This window comes from Erpetoichthys calabaricus, chromosome 13 (genome assembly GCF_900747795.2).
Source record: "Erpetoichthys calabaricus chromosome 13, fErpCal1.3, whole genome shotgun sequence".
Taxonomy (NCBI): Eukaryota; Metazoa; Chordata; class Cladistia; order Polypteriformes; family Polypteridae; genus Erpetoichthys; species Erpetoichthys calabaricus.
This window is the reverse complement of record NC_041406.2, coordinates 133902775-133918445: the sequence shown is the minus strand read 5'-3', so window position 1 is coordinate 133918445 and position 15671 is coordinate 133902775.

The window sequence follows — 15671 nt, the reverse complement described above, 5'->3', positions numbered from 1 at the left end:
GTTTGTGGATGACTGGAGTTGAGGAAGCACTTTTAAGTGTCTCTAATTCAAAGAACTTGCTAAAATAGTCTACACATGTGACATACTCATCTCCCTCTAATGTTTGGAAAACATATGGAATTAAATAATTTATAGATTTGTATACAGTATAAATAATGTCTTTACATCCTATGAAAAATTACACTCAAAATTATTCCACTATCTCCAAATTAGAAACTTTGGTAAACAAATCTACCCACTTTTAGTCACCTCCCATCTATTTCTATTCCAGAAGAGATACTGATCAGTCTTGAAGACTCTGACAGCATTTCTATAATATATAAACCATTTTAAAGTCCCTTCCTTTTAAAGATTCCAGAGTACAGTGGGAAAAGGATCTCTTACTCAACTGGAAGGCAGCCATGCACAGAATTCACTCTAGCTCCATATGCACAAAGCATTCAATTATTTAACTTAAAATTTTTTATTGAGCACATCTGTCTCGTTAAAAATTGCCCAAAATGTTTCCAGGGCAACATCCAACCTGCGAACATTGCAATCAAGCTGTAGCTTCACTAGTCCACATGTTTTGGGTATGTACCAAATTAACATCATTCTGGACAAAGATTTTTAAATGCCTATCAAACAGCTTTGGTGTCACACTCACTCTTATTCCATTAACAGCTGTGTTTGGTGTACTCCCAGATGGACCTAAAGTAGAGAAGGACAAACAAACTGTGATCGCCTTTACTTTGCTATTAGCACGTAGACTTATCTTGCTCAAATGGAAGACTCCTAACCCACCTCTGTTAAGTCAGTGGGTAACTGATGTTATATATTATTTGAAGCTGGAAAAAATCAAGTTCTCTCTTAGAGGATCTGTTCAAATCTTTTTTAAAACCTGGCAGGATCTAATCAATAATATTTTAGAATAAACACTTAAATAGGGAGAAAGACTCCTTTCCCTCTTTACTACTCTTAAAAATTTTACTCTGGCTGTTGACCTTCCTCTCTTTCTAATGGATTGTGGTTGAATTGAATTTAGTTTTGTTAAATTTGACTCAAGGTAGAGTTTTAAAAATAATTCATTAAACTATAATTTAAACATGACAGTTTAATGTTTTCTTATCTTCTCACCTTGTACTTTCTAACCAATTTAAATTACAAAAGGGCAAATATTTTGTGATCAGCTAAGGTGTGTACAAAGGAAAAAGTACACCCTGGAGGCATCTGGCAGGGTTAAAAAGTCAGTTAAGGCCCAATGATAAAGTGTCAGGTGCTGATAACATGAGAACATTTATGGTAGCCAGTGAAGACTAGAATAAAGAATACTCTTAATTTGAGCCTTGGAAGAGAATTGGTCAGGTTACTGTGTTTTTGATAAGGTCTTCTTGTAGTTTTACAAAAACTGGCACAAAACTCAGTCCAGGAGGGTCACAAAAGCCAGTGAGGTTTTTTTCCTATCATAATCTTATTTATGAACCAGTATTTTACTTTATGGGCTGTTGAATTTGAGGTCGTACTCTTTGTATGTGTTGTCATTCTGCAGTGTCAAAAATTCCAACCAGTCTACTATAAATTCTAATTTTGTGGGAAAATAAACAACATGGACCAGGGAGGATTAGAACTTAATTTATTTAATTGCCTTCTCTTTAACAGTAAGTAATAATAAAGAGATTAAATTTGTTGAGAAGCAAGTACATTAAACTGAATTAGAAAAACTGGAAAATAACAATACTCTTTTACAGTTAACTTCATAGCAGTAGTGTCTTTCTAAAATTTCAAGAAAAGTAAAGATCACATTATTATCAGTTTTGAGACAGCAGATTGAGCACTCAAGTTAGTCATCTGGTTAAATGAGGAGTTTAATTAACAACCAGATTGACTTTAAGAATTAAGAATCTGAATGGAACAAAAAACTTGAACTGACTACAGCCCTCCAGAGCTGAATAGTCCTGCCTTAGATTTAGAAATTAATTTAAACAAATACCAGCACTCATATAAAACATCTAAAGGCTGAATATAGAAATGTGTCTTTGTCATTTTTCACTTTTATTATACCCACAGCATTTAAAGAAATTTAGAAAAAGTCAATTATATTATCTGTCTGTGTCAAATTAATATTTCCAGTATTGCCAGAGACAGCCAATCCATTAGACGACGCAGGCAGCTGCCTAGGGCCTAGAATCCCTCACCTACCTCTCACTGTGGACACTGAGGGGTCACCATTTTAGTAACTAAAGGGGCATACTCTCTGGACACCAATGTTGACTTCCCTCCCCCAGTCTGCTTAGGGCTTCATATGGGCTTCACCTGGCACTGAGTATTACTAAACATAATAAAGTTTGTTCCTTCTTTCAAGTGTATATTTGTTTTAAGAATATTAGATGTTTTTATGTATATTTAAGGAATCTTAGTAAAATATATGTTATTTTGTGGCCAATTTACCGTTGCCCTTTTAACTAACTTACAATCTTTGGGGTATAGGTGGAAAACTGTACCTAGAGAAGAAACAGTCAGAAACAGGAAGATTACACAAACCCCACACAACATCAGGCCACAATTAAACTCAATCTCCAGAACTCTAAGGTAGCACCTCTAACAATTGTTCTGTTCTTATTAATTTTAGTCCATATGAAAAAGATGTAAATTATCAGTATGCTAAGCTTTCAATAGCTACATTTATTAAACTTTTAGTGAATTTTAGTTATTGTTATTAGAAAACACTACAGCAGTGGTTCAAATTTTAGCCCAGGCACTACCTGTGTGGATTTTCCCTCAGGGTATTTCAGTTTTTTCGTACATCCCAAATATGTGTGTTTTATATAACCAATTCTAAACTGGTCCAGTATAGATGACTTACTGAGAGTGTGTGAGCTAATGAGATGGACTGGGGTCTGACCCAAAGTTAGTCCTAAGTATATACAGTCCATCCATGACAGGTAGTGGCTGCCTGACCCCAAACTGGACATTTCTAGTCAGCCTTTAACTCAATACAGAATTTCTCTCTATTTATACATGTTAAAAGAAATTTTGGTGCCCATAAACAGCAGGATAAAATAACTACCTGAAACAACTACAAAGTCCCAACCCACTGAAATTTGTAGCAGTATCATTTTCCAAAATATTGAGAGAGAACTTTAAACCCAACACCAAGATCTTAATTGTGTGGATTGAATCCCTCAAAGTCTAGAAGCTTAATAGTTAGATTCAATAAACTATGCCATAAAGAAAACTTAATATTCCACCTCAGAGAGAAGGAGGAAATCATATTTGAAAACAGATTAATCTGTTTTTTTCCAATGATTGCATCAAACAGACTTCATTTTACAACATGAAACAGTACTTACATAGAGCTGAAATCATCTATAGTATTTCTGTTTCTATATCTTTACATCTCCGGAGGATACAGAAAAGAACAGAAAAGATTGATTCCTATAATCTTTAAAACTTGAAAAGAGTACTCTAAATGCAAATACTGTATAAATGCAAAAAAGAATGCTAACAATGAGTGAGGGCTGTTTTATATGTTTCTGTTTGTAACATGTACAAGTTTCAATGTAACACATTTGCCACTATTTCATTCTTTTTTTATACTATTTTGTTCTTTTTATGTGATTACACAGGTAATGTTTTCATACATATAAATTGTATACATACAATATTATAGTATTATACTTAGAGTATACTTATATTATACACCATATAATTATAGTATATTATTTTGTATACCATATATATATATTATACAGTATACTTATAGTAAAGAATAATAAGAATATACTGTATTTAGCGCTTATAGTTCATTGAGCATACATTGGTATCAAAATTATTGACATGGGATGCAGCAAAGAAACTTCCTTGAATACAATCACTATTTTTGAGAAACCTGTGGTAGTCACGTGGGAAAGAGAAGTGGCTGCACACTGCACAGGGATGAGACATTAAGAGGATGAGAAGGCCACTGTAGCATCATATAATGACAAATGTGCACATGGTAAGTTTACCATCATATATAGGCTTATATTGTTTATAGTAGAATAATTTAAATAATTTAAACAAAGTAAATGTAAATATCTCGGGATAACCATCACAAGTAAATATAAAGTCCTTTTTAAAGACATTTTTGGAAATTCAATGGAAAAAAGATTATAAGCAGAGTGGCTCTGAGGCTAGGGATCTGCACCGCCAATTGGAAGGTTTCAAATCCTGTAAACACCAGAGGTGGCTTTACTCCTTTGGGCCCTTAACCTGCAATTGCTTCATCCAGGGTATGATGTTAACCTGCATTCAGCCCTGACAGCAAGTCCTCCAAGAAAACTTGGGGGTTGGTGGCAGGATTGGCACTTCAGCCATTGTAAAAAACATTGCACTGTTCCAGTATGGTGCTGAGGTGTCACCTGTTACATGGCTGCACTCAGGTCCCAATTCAGGTGGTTTGTCATGTGGTGGGTGTGACAACATGCTGTAATCAGCTCATGCTCCCAACTTCTCCCCTTCCTTCTATCTTACATTAACAGAGATAATTAATAAAGTTAAAATGAATTTCCTCCCAAAGCTGTTGTATCTATTCCGGAGGATTACTGTATACATCAAAAATATTTCTTTAAGAAGTCCGACTCGATTGAAACATTATTTATCACATTGTGGTCACACAAAAAGGAGACCCTACAGGGAGCAAAAGCACAAGGCAGCATGGCACTACTCAACATTTAACTTAACTACTGTCCTGCAAATATTTGTAAAATAACATTTTTCTAAATTTTAAAGAAATCCAAGAATCTACACCTTCTTATTTTTGAATTGAAAAGAAATCCTGATCTATATCTTCACTCTGTGTGCTAGTTTGTGCATCACTTATTGACATTAACAAATTAATCACCATTTCACTATTTTCCAACCTACTCAGTATTTAGCCTTTGGAAAATGCTCTTGATTGAGATATTTAAAGATCTCTAAACTAATTATGTATTTGCATCTTTTATACAAATACACTCTAAATTTAATGTTCCAGCCACACACTTTTTTCTATATACAAGTTAGAAAATTTGTTAAAAGTTGACTATTTGATTTTTTTATACCTCTCACCCATTTCTTTCTCTGAGGCAATACTAGCTAATCTTCATGAAGATTCAGACAACATGTCTACAATATGCTGTATATAAATATTTCAAAGAATTTATTTTTTAAATGATCTTAGGGAACAAAGGGAAAGAGATCTCTCAATTCAAATCTCAAAAAAGGAATGTAACTCAGTCATTTGTAAAATTCAATATGCATCAAAGATGTCATAACTCAACAAAAAACCTTTCTTCCATCACATATATCTTTAAAACTGTCTAAAAATATAGGGCAAGATCGAACCTTTGAGCGTTCTCAACTAGTCCCTGAATCACTAGACAATATATTTTCGGAATACAACACTAAAAAAAATTTGCATATTTTTAGGATTTCCTTGGATTTAAAATTTAACCTTAATGCCTTAACAGTGGCATTTGGTGTACTACCAGATGAGGTTAAAGTGAGTAATGAGAAATCAGTTATAATAACCTATACCACATTACTAGCATGTAGACTTATTTACTCAACTGGTTAAAATTCCAGTCCACCTTCAATAATTAAGTGGGAAAGCAATGTTCTATATTATTTTAAATTGCAAAAATATAATTTTTATTAAGACATTTTTTCTAAAACATGACAAGAAATTATTATTACAGAATATATATTTTAAAATAAACACACAGGATGTAGAATTAATACTCTTATGCTAATAACTGTTTTATCAGATATCAAGAATGATGAGCTGTGTACTTTGTTGCTCTTTTTTTAGGTGAGGGCTGAATGTTGATTTCCCTGTTACTTTTGTTTTCTTTTTTTTTAATTGATTTTGAATCTTACAGTTGGATATGTTATATTTTTCTTATTTGTTTAATTGAACAGTGTACCGTTACAATGATTTGTCTGTAGAATTTAAAAATAATACATATTAATACATTTAATAAGATTAATAAATTAATAAAAGCAATGAAATTATTTAGTCCTGCATGTCTGGACATATGTAGAACTTTAAAGGGAAAAAACAAATGATCTGCTCTTTTTTTTTGGCCCAGGACTGCTTCAATTACATAGACAACATGGACAAGTGTACTCAGCAGCATACTTAATAATAATAAAAGGGGTTAAGTTGAATCTGTGCTTGTTACTGTAGAATAACTTTAACATTTGTGAGTTATACACTGTAAAAAGTATGCACAATTGCTAAGGCTTGATAGATATTTAACGACACATAGCAAACACACTGGACATTTAATGAAATCAATGAGGCTAAGGATCTGTGCTGGTATGTGGAACGTTGGCAGTTCCCATCCCATTACTGTCAGAAAGGATCCTACTCCGCTCGGCCCTTGAGCAAGACCCTTAACCTGAAAATTGCTCCAGGGATGCTGTACAATGGATGACCCTGTGCTCTGACCTCCAAAGGTCAAGCGAAAAGACAATTTTACCATACAAAATTGACAAAGTGTAACAAATAAAGTTTAACCAACAAAAATCCTACTCAAATGTGCTCTGCAAAAGCAGCACCTCTGATGGCATCTAGCAGGTTAAATAATCTAACCAATAATCTCAAGACTAATGCTTATATTTAATTAAATTGATTTTTTATTGAATTTATTAAAAGCAAATAACATTCCATACAAGCAAGTCAAATTTTACAAAACTAAGTTCACATCAAACTAAACCCCATCCGTGAGAAAGAGAGCTAGGCCAACAGAGTAAAACTTTAATAGTAGGAAAAATAACTAAATAAATACATCAATAAATAAATAAAAATAATTAAAACAAATAAGGGAAGAGAATCCACTTCCTCAATTTAAATGCTTTAAAAATTTTTAAGAGTAGTAAAGAGGGAAAGGAGTCTTTCTCCCCATTTAAGTGTTTATTCTAAAATATTATTGATTAGATCCTGCCAGGTTTTAAAAAGGTTTTGCACAGATCCTCTAAGTGAGAATTTGATTTTTTCCAAATTCAAATTTACTCTGTGTATATAAAATTCTAAGCCTAAAAGTGCAATGGAAGTGCAACAATGATGTTTTTAATGCCACGTTTTTTGTCACACTTTAAATTAAGCTTATTTTAAAACCTACATATATATGTTTGGTATCATTGTTTTCAGAATTTATTGAACTTTAATGTGATGTTGTTAGATTTTCAGATTCTTATTACATTTTTAAATTATAAACTAAAAAATATCAAGAACTCACGTCTCGCAAGACGGAATTTTGTACCAAAAGATTTAACCATGCCCAGGGCCGGCAATAAAACACAAGCAGTAGGACAGCTGCTGTACAGGCTTTTAAATGTTCGAAGTACTGCACGAGATGCAGATCACGCAGCACAGCAGCAGCAGCAAGCCAGCAGCTGATCGAGCAAAGAGGAGGTAAAAAAAACTGTATTTATTTCCCATTGTATCACCATTTAACCTCTTAAATTTTTTTAAGAGGTTTTTGAAGGAGCGATCACGTCTCATTGGGGTGCGTTCAACACCCCTTTTCACAACACAAGCGGCAGAGTTGCGAAGAGGCTGGTGAGAAAAGTGAGCAAGGGGGTTGGCAAGCAAACTTTAATGTGATGTTGTTAGATTTTCAGATTCTTATTCCGTTTTTAAATTATAAACTAAAAAATATCAAAAACTCATGTCTCGCGAGACAGGGCTTTGTGCTGAAAAATTTAACCAGGTTTCGCAGGAGCAACCGCGTCTCCCTCTTCACAACATGAGCGGCAGAGATGCAAAGTGGCTGGCGAGTGAAGCGAGTGTACTAGTGTACTAGATTGAACACTAGTAGTATATAACATCAGTTACTCACTGACTTTAAAGAGTGGGTTAGGATTCTTCCAGTTCAGCAAGACAAGTCTATGTGCTAGTAGTGTAGTAAAGGCAATTACAGTTTTTTTTTCCTTCTGCACCTTAAGCCCATCTGGAAGTACACCAAACACAGCTGTTAGTGGATTAGGAGAGATTGTGACACCAAGGCTCTCTGAAAGGCATTTAAAGATTTCGGTCCAAAATGATGTCAGTTTGGTACATGCCCAAAACATATGGCCCAATGAGGCTGGAACTTGATTGCAACAATTGCAGATTGGATCTTGCCCTGGAAGCATTTTGGACAATTTTTAATGAGACAGATGTGCTTGATAGATGAATTTAAGTTGAATAATTATGTAATTTGCGCAATTGAGCTAGAGTGAATTTTGTGCATTGCTTCCTTCCACTCCTTTCATGAAATGTTAAGTGACAGATCCTTTTTCCACTGTATTCTGGGATCTTTGAAAGAAAGGGACTTCTTAAAAGTTTTTGTACAGAAATGCTGTCCGAGTCCTCAAGACTAATCAATACTTTTTCCAGAATAGAAATAGGTGGGAGGGGCTGGGACTTTAACACTAGAATTACCAGAGTCTACGAAAAAACTCGTAGATCCGGCCCACCCTTAAATCGCTTCTTAAATCCATTCGCACCTCTCCGCCAGCGTCTTTTGTCATCTAAATGTGCTGATAAAGACAATCTGCAAGCAGCCAGCTATTCCATACCCCCACCGACTTAGAACGTGCACGAACTTCTCCCAGCTCATGCCTTGATTGATTATCTGGGAGTGAAGTGGAGTTTTAGAGTGGAAATAATAGATTGTTATTTGGAACACACGCATTTCATGTATGTTCCATTTCTGCAGTAATCTGTGTAAACACATTTTTAAAACAGAAATTTTTCATATTTTAGTAATAAATGTTACAAAATGTAGGCATAAACTATAAAATGTATGAAGTCTGAAGTCCAAAGATCAAATAAACACTTTCACAAAAGGTTCAAGACTGACATGACAGCTTCTGTGACGTACCAGTAAGATTTGCTGACTCAGAGCGCTGCAGGCTTGCCGTGCCTCAGAGACCCAAGTTCGATTCCCTACTGGGGAGCAACTGTTATTTTTTTTTCTCTTTAACCTTCGCTGCTCTGCCTGCCTGCCTGAACTCCCTGTCTATCTATATTGTAATAGCAGTAATTTTATTATTATATAGCAGCTTCCCTGTCTGCCTATCATATAGTGCCTTTCCTTCCTTAGCTGTTTTTTTATATATCTATTATACAGTGCCTATGGGGTGCCAAACAGGCAATTACAATGATTTTCGGAATATATAAAGTCATTCCTGAATATATAAAGTCCAGCGTCGGAATATAAAAAGTCAAAACTTGAATATATAAAGTCAGCGTCAGAATATATAAAATCATTCCCGATTGTATATAACATCCATGCCTGATTATATAAAGTCAGCGTCGGAATATATAAACTCATTTTTGAATATATAAAGTCAGCGTTGTAATATATAAAATCATTCCCGAATATATTAAAATTTCCATGCTCTTCATTTCACTCGTACTAGTGAAAGGTAAACTTCGACAGAAGCCACTTAGAGTCGATTGGGCTTGTGAGGTTCATCCAAAAATGCACCCATACAAATAGAATAAATAAATATAGTGTTCAAAATGCAGGGCACATACATAATTTTGAATAAATTAACTGAACAGTGGGGTTTTTTTTTTTAATATTTTTTCTGAAGATGTTTTTGTTAACTTAGTTCATTACGTTGTATTAGGAACTCATTGAGTTTACTAAAAATGTCGTTTCAATCAATATCAATATAATCTGACTTTAAATTTAAATATTCAGGAATGAGGTTATATATTCCGACGCTGACTTTATATATTCGGTAATGACTTTATATATTCTGATGCTGACTTTATATAATCAGACTTTGACTTTACATATGCGGGAGTGACTTTATATATTCCGACACTGACTTTATATATTCAGGAATGACTTTTATATATTCTGACGCTGACTTTATATATTCAGGAATGACTTTATATCTTCCGAAAAATCATTGTAATTGCCTGTTTGGCACCCCATAGGCACTGTATAATAGATACATAAAGAAACAGCTAAGGGGATAGATATATAGATATATAAGAAGGAAAGGCACTATATGATAGGCAGACAGGAAGCTGCTATATAATAATAAAAATTACTGTTATTACTATATAGATAGACAGGGAGTTCAGGCAGGCAGGCAGAGCGGCGAAGGTTTAAAAAGAAAAATAAGTAATATTTTCTCCCCAGCAGGGAATCAAACTCGGGTCTCTGAGGCACAGCAAGTCTGTTGCACGCTGAGTCAGCAAATCTTACCGGTACACCACGGAAGCTGTTGTACTGTTCTTGAACCTTTTGTGAAAGTGTTTATTTGATCTTTGGAGTTCAGGCTTTACACATTTTATAATTTATGCCTACATTTTGTAACATTTATTACTAAAATATTAAAAAGTTTCTGTTTTTAACAATGTGTTTACACAGATTACTGTAGAAATGGAACACACATGAAATGCGTGTGTTCCAAATAATGATCTATTATTTCCAATCTAAAACTCACTTCACTCCCAGATAATCAATCAAGGCGTGAGCTGGGAAAAGTTTGTGCATGTTCTTAAGTCGGTGGGGGGATGGAATAGCCGGGCTGCTTGCAGCTTGTCTTTATCAGCACATTTAGATGACAAAAGACGCTGGCAGAGAGGTGTGAACGGATTTAAGGTGGGCCGGATCTACGAGTTTTTTGTAGGCCTCTGGTAATTCTAGTGTTAAATGTATCTCTAAATCCAGACCTAGATAGGTCTCCTGCCACAGGGGCGAGCACATCTAACACTGCAAAGATAATTACACAGTTTGTAACTAATCACAATTTATCAGACCCCCTGGAGATTTCTAAACCCCAAACTCAAGAGCATATGTCTCCGACCACGCCCCTTTTGGTCATGGAGCTAAAATAATTGTGCCCCCCACATACTCATCTCGCAGCCTGGCGTTTTAACCCACATTTATTAGCAGACGAGAAATTGTAAAGAATTTGTATCTAAGCAAATCGATTTTTTTAAAAGACAAATACATCTCAGTGGTTTCTGCAGGAATACTCTGGGAAGCCCTGAAGGCTTTCTTAAGAGGAAAGATTATCTCATATCTTTCCCACAGATGTAAATTGGAAACCAAGAAGGCATCAGAGCTAATCAGTGAAATTACTAGAATAGATCAAGACCATGCCAGGTGTCCAAATGAGGCACTTCATAGGAAAAGGCAGGCTCTGAGTTCAAAACTCAACCTCTTAACAACTAAAGAAACAGAACAACTCATATTTAAATCAAGACATCATTACTATAAACATGAAGAGAAAGCTAATAAGATCTTAGCTCAACAGATTCCACAAGCATGAAGTTCAGAATGCAATACCAGCAATCACCAACACAGACTGAGACAAAATTATTGACCATAAAAATATAATGCACACATTTAGAAACTACTGTAAGTCCTTATATTCTACTGAGCTTAAAGAAGACAAGACACAATCTAATGCATTTCTGGTGTATTACAGATACCACAAATAGATGCTCTCAGTGCAGAGGAAATGGATAAGCCTCTATCACTATCAGAATTAATAGATGCTATAAACTCACTTCAGAGTGGGAAAGCTGCAGGCCCTGGTGGCTACCCTGCCGAATTTTATAAAAAATTCTCAATTAAGCTAGCTCCCCTTTTATTAGCAACATGTATAGAAGCTAGGGACAATAAAATTCTACCTTAAAATTTTCGCCAAACATTAATTACCATCTTTCCTAAGCAAAATAAGTACTTATTACAATGTGCATCATACAGACCAATTTTACTCCTGAATAATGATGTCAAGATAAAAAAGTCCTAGCTAGAAGGATTGAGAAAGTGCTTCCTTCAGTAATATCACAATGTAGCGGGGCCACATAAGTGCTGTTGTTTATTGGCCCCATCAGATCGACACCCAAAGTCTCCCACGGACCATCATGCTCTGACCTAAGCGTTCAATCACCCGAAGACATTTTCCCATCTGACCAAGTGGGTGCTGCACCTCCAGAATTTCACCTTCAAGGTGACATACCAGAAGAGCTGTGGCAACATCGTGCCTGATGCTCTGTCTAGGGCATCAGAGCCCTCGGGGATGGTGTGCTTGGCGGAAGCGAAAAAGGTAATTCCATCTCTACACTGTAATCTCTACGACCTGGCCCAAGCACAAGCTCCCAGCCCTTTCTGCCAAAATATTCGTAAGGGGCTGGATAACCAGCGCACCGACCGGGTACACTTTGTGGACCTCCAAGGAGTTCTTTACAGATCTACTCCATCGTCCCTTGGAGGCCTGCAGCAACAACTTGTGGTCCCAGAGGTGCTCATCCCGAGTTTTTAAACTATTATCATGACAGCCCTTTAGGTGGTCACCTTGGTCAGATGAAAATCCTCCTGAAGATTCTGTGGGTGACGTGGTGGCCATCTGTCCGGAAAGATGTATGCCACCACGTGAAGAACTGCCACACCTGCCAACAGCTGAAGAACTCACCTGGTAAGCCATCAGGGATGTTACAATCAACAATCGCAGATGGACCATGGGAGACTTTGAGTGTCGATCTGATGGGGCCATTTCCAATGACCAGCTCACGGAAGACCATCCAGATGGTGGTAGTGGATTATTTCTCTAAGTGGGTGGAGCTATTTGCACTGACAGACACCCAGTCCAGCAAGGTTAGCACTACCCTGAAGAATGAGATGTTCACCGGCTGGGGGGGGTCCAGAAGAACATCATTTCTGACAGGGGTCCCCAGTTCACAAGTTCAGTCCTTGATGACTTCTACAAGACGTGGGAGTGAAGAAAAATTTTACTACACCGTACCATCCCCAGGCTAACATGACTGAACAAGTGAACCGGGATCCTGAAATGTATGATCGCCTCCTATGTGGGTGAACGCCATCAGCTCTGATTTGCCCTGAACACCACGGTGCACGAAGCCACAGTGTGAAACGCCTGCTTTGGTTCCGCTGGGCAGACAGCTGAGGGGCCCGCTCAACCGACTGTTACCCGGAGCCCCCTAGTTTCACAAATCATTCTCAACAATAATATTTTAAAAGTGGAAGAATTTAGGCGGAGAATACAACAGAGGTTGGTGGGATCAACGTCCAGACATGCCAGGTTTGTATAATGCCTGGAGGAAGGAAGCGCACTTCAAGCCAGGTGACTTGGTCTGGACTAGAGCCCACCATCTCTCGGATGCCAGCAAAAGTGGTTAGGTCCAGCAATAATCATTAAACAAACAGGTCCCATTAATTTTCTAATCCAAAGGGGCAGCGGCACTGACACCAGGACAAACATCATGCACATGGCCAATATCAAGCCGTACTTCTGACCTCACTTGTCCAAGCTTGGGGAGGGGGTGTAGTGGGGGCCACGTAAGTATTGTTGTTTATTGTGTTTGCAATCTGTCGTGTCTCGTCACATCACTCTGTTTAAACTAGTTTGTGTTTGTTTAAATGTCGTCCCCGTAAGAAGAAACGAGGAAGGCTGCTGCGGGGAGGCAGCGACCCCCTGAAAACATCAGAACCAGAGGTTTTTTCCATTACATGCGGCTCATTATTATTTAAACGGAAAGGAGGGAAAGACAAAGAAAAGAGAGAAAGAGATTCACCTAACCGCAACTGATCATCAATTTCTGCCTTCATTCACATCGCAACATTTTTCCAGTTTGCTTCTCACTCGGCTGGATTACTGCAACGCATTCATCACCAGAAACCCCAGGGTTGGACATTATTTTCCACCATCGCCAAGGAATCATGATGAGATTGTTCCGTTATTTCATTTGGGAGAATCAAACACAAACATTTTGGGACAGCTATCAGTAATTTGGACAGTTATTTACCCGGACTTATTGTCACGTTCATTATCATTTCAGTAATCATTCGTTGTCATTATTTGTATTGTGTGTTTGTTATTCGTGTGCAGGGACAAGGGAAGATTTATTATTGTAAATATATATTGCCTTTCACTTTGGTGGACTGGTGGAGGGATGTATATATTACACCGGGGTTTTGTATTATTGTATTTTTTCATTTTATTTCATCTAATATATTACTGCACTTGATTTACATTCGGATATTGTTTGCTTGTGTTTAACCATTGATTGGGGGAAAATATTATTTGTCAGAGGTACGGCTTTGTAGATTTAGGTTTACCTCAGTAATTTATCCAGGCCACGGGACCTGGTAGTGTGGCTGCCGGCCAGGTAAGGGGTCGTTACAACAAGACCAAACTGGATTTATTAAAGGCAGACACTTAGCTTCCAGTCTTCAACACCTGTTTAATGTAATACTGTATATTCACCCACAAAATCTAACACCCTGGAGATATTATTATCATTGGATGCAGAAAAAGCATTTGATATGGTTGACTGAAACTCCCTTTTCAATACATTGGAGAAATTTGGGTTTGGCCCGAACATTTGTGCATGGATCAAACTACTGTATACCAATTCAGAAATTTCAGTTTATGGGTGCTGGTTGATTTGTTACTGTTAAACTTGACTTGCTTGTATGGAATGTTATTTGATTTTAATAAAATCAATAAAATGCAAAAAAAAAAAATAGGTGGGAGGTGAGGAAAATTTGGCAGGTTTTGTTTAATAATAATAATAATAAATTTTATTTATATTGCACTTGTTTAGCAAAGTTTCTACTTTGGCGGTATTGAAATAAAGGTGTTGCTGGTAAGTTAAATTTGGAATGTAATTGTTTGTAAGATGCAAAGATGTTGTCTATGTAACATGACAGGAACTCTCGGCAGTGATCTCCAGTCCCCCGTACTTCTGTTCATTCCTTTATGGATGCCAGTTCACTTTACTGATGGACCACGCCTCACTCACCTGGCTTCTGAATTTCAAAGAGGTGGAGGGTCAGGTGGCAAGGTGGATAGAAGTACTACAAGAGTGTGACTTTGGCATCAAGCACAGAGCTGGAAGCCATCATTCCACTGCTGATACCCTCTCATGAAGACCTTGTTTCCTGGAAAACTGTAGCCACTGTACCAGGGCTAATCAACAACAGGATACCCTCGCTGAATGCCATGCAATACAAAAGAACCTTAAAGTGCTGACTTCACTGCTCAGCACAACTGAATTCCAGAGGACACAGGACAAGGCCAAAGAATTGGCTGCAGTTTGGGGATGGATGGCAGGGGGGCAGCGTCTGCCATGGGCTGAAGTAATACCTACAGGACCACAATGAAAAAAAACTGCTCACAAGGAGACAGTATGGAACTCTGAGACATCTTTATCACAGATGGGAAAGTCTGTTTCCAGGACACCAAATTCTAAAATTGCTAGTGCCCCAGTGCCTACCAAGTCCTTCAGGGAGTACACAGACCACCAGGATTGGGATACTTTGATGTTCCCCATTGGGCAGGTTGCAAGCAGGATGTTGAGTTGTTTCTTCACTGGTGTGATGACTGCACCACACGCATAGGTCCCACCTCCCAATCGCATGTATGTCTACAGCCTCCATAGGCTTGAGGCCTAATGGAGCGAGTGGGCTAAGGACATCACCTGCCTCTTTCCAATCAAAATGCCAGGAATCATTATGCCCTTGTGGCTATGGACTGTTTTATAAAGTGACCTGAGGCGTACGCAATCCCAGATCAGAGTGCAACCACCTGCGCTAAAAGACTCACTGAGGAGATGTTCTGCCATTTTGGTGGACCCGATGATCTACACAGTGACCATGATCGAAACTTTGAGTCCAAAATAATGAAGA